Source organism: Helianthus annuus, chromosome 5 (assembly GCF_002127325.2).
Source record: "Helianthus annuus cultivar XRQ/B chromosome 5, HanXRQr2.0-SUNRISE, whole genome shotgun sequence".
NCBI classification, from domain to species: domain Eukaryota; kingdom Viridiplantae; phylum Streptophyta; class Magnoliopsida; order Asterales; family Asteraceae; genus Helianthus; species Helianthus annuus.
Window position 1 is genome coordinate 103,139,029 of NC_035437.2, and position 5,459 is coordinate 103,144,487.

At 35.5% G+C, this 5,459-nt stretch overlaps 1 long non-coding RNA gene across 9 annotated transcripts; it reads right to left on the reverse strand.

Moving 5' to 3' along the window:
• Positions 1-1,786: 1,786 nt before the first annotated feature.
• On the reverse strand, positions 1,787-5,218 carry LOC110940862. Of its 9 annotated transcripts, none has more exons than XR_002593605.2 (8): positions 5,103-5,218; positions 4,860-4,981; positions 4,693-4,747; positions 4,546-4,609; positions 3,507-4,240; positions 2,566-2,656; positions 2,410-2,482; positions 1,787-2,223 (listed from the first exon to the last, which is right to left on the reverse strand). It is a non-coding gene; the product is annotated as an uncharacterized LOC110940862 (long non-coding RNA). The 9 variants fall into 9 exon arrangements; XR_002593604.2 differs by having other exon boundaries at positions 2,578-2,672; XR_002593602.2 differs by having other exon boundaries at positions 2,566-2,672.
• Positions 5,219-5,459: the final 241 nt, after the last annotated feature.

The window sequence follows — 5,459 nt, forward strand, 5'->3', positions numbered from 1 at the left end:
CCTTAGACTGCCTTGCTTCAAATCCTGGGGCCATATCATCTTCTTCGTCGAAGTCATAACTCAAAGCTCTGGTTACACTGGAGTCGTCGGTGCTATTGTGAAAGTGGGGTTAGGCGGTGTCCCATGATCTTCGAATGAAATGAAAACATATGCCGTAGGTGCGGTGGTTTGATTTCTCGTTATGGTAGATACGTTATGGTAGATACGGTGGTTCTTGACTTATTTTGTCCCACGGATGGCACCAATGATGACACGTGTACTGGGAGTAGGGATCTTCGGGGAATCTAGGTCTTAGTTCTTGACTTATTCCGTCCCACGGATGACACCAATGAAGAAACGTGTACCGAGAGTAGGGATCTTTGGGGGAATCTAGGTCTTGGTTATCTTCCACGACAGACGACAGAAATCTGGACCTAGAAACTGCAATACGAAACAATGTTAGGAACGCCACAGGAATGGGGTTATCCCTATGGGCTATGACCACCCTCAATATGTGAATAAGTATATGCTGTGGATACCCTCCGGTGCTATGGAGATTAAAGGTGTATGTGAAAGTGAGAGAGGGAGATTGAATACCTTTTCTGTTGACATACCTTGTTTTTTTTAACGACAAATTTCTTTTAATCCCTGACGTCTATGGGACAAGAGTTCTCCTTCCCAAAGCCAGGTGTTTAAAGGTTTTGTCTTTTTCAATGAACCATCGCCCCATTGTATTTATATTGTTGGATAGTTAAAGGTTTTTCCTTTGAGAATTGTATTTGGGTTAAAGACCATTTCCCGAAAAGTAAGAGATTTACTCAACCTTCTATATTTTTTTGGAGATTCTATTATTATTTAATTTGATTATGGAATAAACGGTTTTGAGTGGATGTTGAACGGTTTAATGTTGGTAAATCGGGTCATACCTCGTCAATCACACAACGGGCATAAAGGTGGCCAACCATCCAAGATGTTTCTTGGGGTGTGCAACACGCAAAATGGAAAAAAAAATACAAACCTTATCCTTTTATGGTATATACAAAAGAAGAATTGAGTTTTGTTGCAAAAAATACCAGCGTAATTTGATCTGTGTATCTTTTTAATTATTGTACTTGGTTCAATGGAATCAATATACTTTATTATTAGGGGGTGCTTGAATGTGTATAAGTTGGATTATTACCACTTGTTTATAGTGTTTAGAAACTACTGATTATGATCCTAATTTTCCAACAATTCAGAATCACAATTATCAGATTTGGAAAGAGCTATTGTAAGAAAACTGATTACTGACATAAGTGTAAAATTACTTACATCACAATAATCACATAAAATGAACATAGACACACCCCCTTGGAATCTTCAAGAGAGCGGCAATGGTAAACACTTAAGTCCCTCTTGTTAGGTTCGAATCCAATTTCCACTTATTGCCTTTAAAGATTACAAGGCCAGCATTTATTAGCAGGGTTTATGTGGGGGCTGTGAGTTTTCCAGTAACAGGGTTTCACCATTACCATAAAAACGCCCTCTACTATATAATTCAATGTTTTAAAATATATGCAGTCAGCTAATTCGGTTGCTCCTTGAATATTGCAATTGTGTTCGTAAATTTTACATCTTCCATAAGCAACCCTGATAATAAGAAAGACGGTATGCAAAATTTTCATCAAAGAAATTGGTCGGGGCGGCATTTCATGGAAGAGTTGGACAGTTTATTGGTATCCAGAAACAATAACCAACTTACCAACACAATAACGGAGAGATATATAAACAACTAGGTTATTCCCCGGGTAGGAAAATTTAAATTAGATTAATAAAAAATTTCACCACACTGATTCATTTCTATTTAAAATTAAAATCAAACCATACCTATTGAGTAAAATATTGAATCAAGAGTAACACTAATGCATTAGGCCTCGTTAGATGAAATATAAAAACATATACACGGGTACTCTTTCAGAGAGCTCGTCAAGTTCGAACGTTTAGTATCTACGGTGGCCAACAGACCAATCGAATGGTCCAGTGCCTTGACGTCTGGATCATATCCACGCAATAGTTTTGTAACTGAAGTTGATATAGACGCTTTTTGCAAATTCGTAGAAGAGTTTGGAACATGAGAAACGGCTGACACCTGTGCACGAATCGTAAAAAGCTCAAACGGATAGCTCATTAGTGATTCCACACCACCTGCTACGATTCCTGCTGTGAGAGCTTCAGAGACGTACACGTAGTTGTCTTTACGACCTTCTGCATAAAGATGGGACCAACATAATAAATTCTATAAGGAAACAACTCACAAAGAACATCATGAAACAAACAACTCACAACATATCACCAAATTCTTCCTTACATAGACAAACCGGTTCATAAGCAAACAGGTCAAAAGTACCAACTCTATTATACTCTGCATTTACATATTCAGTGAAGACGAACCTGATGTCTGAAGATGAGGAACTTAAAAGCGGAGTCGCAGAGTCGGTGGAGTAATTGTTGCCAGTCAACTTAACTGAAACCGTAGATACATACTTTAAAATTATACGTGAAAAAAATATATTAACACATAGAATAACAAAACAAAAACTTGTTTACTGGATGTTGCACCAATCATATTTCCTCTTGAGCGACTATGGAAGTTATTCTCAAACTCGTCTTTAGGAACCTTGTAAACAATAATTTACACCTGCCAATCAAAGAATCTGACGAATAAAAACTGTCATTAACAATGGAGGAGGCAAGATGGGCGAGTTGGGTACAACGTAGGCTTAAAGTATGTCCTCCTAGCAAGGGTCAAAATGGATTGAACCATAACACTTTCTTGTCGACTAAGGTGACCCACTTCAACCCAAACCCATTTCAAACCATTACCCAATGCACTCACTTTTCTACATCTAAAAAGTAGTAACCATCTTTATAAAAGTACTCTTAGAATGAATAATAGGATTAAAACAAAATTAAAGATTAAGACAAAATTAAAATTAATATCAAAGTAAAAAAGGAAGCTAAATAGTGAGTGTAAATAAAGAAATAACAAAAAAATAAAAAGAAATGTAAAACTAAAATATATGCAATATCACATCCACTGATTTATATTTTTAAGAAACAAAACTATCACCCATTGCTAGTTGTGTTGATTAGAGATGAGTATTTGGTGCCAGGTAGCGGTATTTACGGGTAAAACACCAGTAAATACCGGTACCGTATCAAACCGGTATATACGGTACCGGTACCAATTTTTCCCGTATTTTGGTACCGGTACTTTCAGAAGTACCGGTACCGGTTTAGTACCGAACGGGTACCATGCTCATCCCTAGTGCTGATTCTCAACCATTTTCTTGCTCAGCTTTGAATTTTTTTTAGTAAAAAGATAATGCGCTAATTATTTATTAGCAGTATATTATTGACGTTTGAATGAACATTCCAAAACACTTTCTTTGACTATTTAACCCATTTGATGTAGAACGCAACCCAAACCACTAATAAGTAAAAGGGTCGAAACTGCAGCTAGTATTAATTGCAAATGGAAAACTAACCGTGTGAGAGAACTCATTACACGCATACAATTTTATCCCCATGGAATCCGCCTTATTTTTTTCCTCTTCTTTTCATTTAAGTAAATCCAAGTGTCAGTGCAATCATATACAAATAAAATGTTTAGATTAATCTTTTATTGTGCATTATGTGGGCCATAGCATCAGCAACCTGTTTAAGAATAATACCTCCTTCTAATGATAAAAGTAAGAGAATTAATCCTTGAACTACTTTTATAAAACCTGAAACTTGATGTCAACATAATAACAATCCAACACTGGATTTGAAATAGTTTATTTCTGCAACATTTTAGCACTCTAATAGTTGTATTTTTTTCCAGTTTTCTTTCGCAAGTTTGGCCCGTGTGTGAACACCTAGCTATTCAGCACAACATACAAAAAATTTATAACATAATTGATGACCCAGTAGTTCACTTGTATTCCATTAACCTGATAATGATCGTTTAGTAATATATTTTTAATATGTATATATGTTTATAAAAAGGTCAACTGTCATCTTCATCCAAAATGAGATTAACCACCAAACTTTTAATAAATCATTGAATAATTTACCCATGAGAGAATTTTAAGGTATAACAAAATAGAACTAAGATATTTACATCTTAAGGTTTATAAAACATAATGTCAATAAAAGTTTGAAATACCTCAAACCAGGGTGTTTCAATCTTCATGTCGACTCCATTTGCCAAGTAATCACTTAGATTCCAACTTCCATCCTACAAAGTAAAATCAAAGAGACACAATTAACCCTCTTATTAGAATCTTTGCTTGTAGTTAAACCAAATAAATGACTTTTTGTTGAATCCTCAGTAAGACTAATTCTCAACTCTGACTTCTTATTTTATTGGAAAAAAGTACCGTCTCCCCCATCATATATCAACTAAATAAATATATAAGATAATACGAATCAAAGCGAAACTTTTAAGAGGTAATCAATCAATGGGAAAATTGAATTGCAAAAAAAGAACTTCATAAAACCATTAAACAAAAAAAAGTAAATTCATTGAATGAAAAAACTCACAAAGACACATAATTCTTCTTCTCCATCTCAGGAAGATCGGTTTAGTCCACCTTTCCACCACAACCTACACAAACAGTATTAAATCATTCAAATGAGATGAAAACTTCGTCACTTAAAACAGATTCACAGGATAAATCATGTTGTAACCTATTACGACAGCCATCGGTCTTCGTCGTCGTTCTCACCGGCAGTTCCCACCATCCTACAAAATCAATTATGCGTGTGATTTCTTGTAATCTCATAAATAAGAAGGGAGAATAGCATTGGATATCAAACGAAAGCATAAATTAAAATTAAAAACCATTTAATCTTACCAATTGAATAAATATAGTCTCTGTTAGTGATTTAGAGTTCAGTGACGTCAACACCCGGCACCACCATCACCAACGTTGATTACGGCCTTCACACATAACGAAGACTTCGTTGCCGTCGTCCGCTTCCAGAAATCAGATTCAAGAAAAATGAAATCAGATTCAACAAAATAAAAACATCATATTCAAGAAGAAACAATAGCAGATCTGTAAGTCAAGAAAGGCAAAGAATTATAAAATGGAAACCTTAAACATAATCGAAGCGGCTTCAATGGAGAGGAGAAAACACAAAGATAGATGAAAAGAATGAAAGCGGCGTTTGTAGTTTAGGGTTTACAGAGAAAATGTTCTGATGTATTGCCTTTTATACATATCCGAATTCAAGGTAACGGGTGACCCGTATTCTATCGGATCCCGTGTCCAAATGAAAAAAACAAAGTGGACGTGATTTTCCCGCCAAAAAGCAAAATTTAGTGGCCTGAGAAGCTGACACATCAGCAAAAATTAACACATTTATTATATATAATAGAAATAGATATAACTTAAAAACTTAAAAACCAATCGCCATTGCTGGGGAACGAACCCAGGTCACCCGCGTGACAG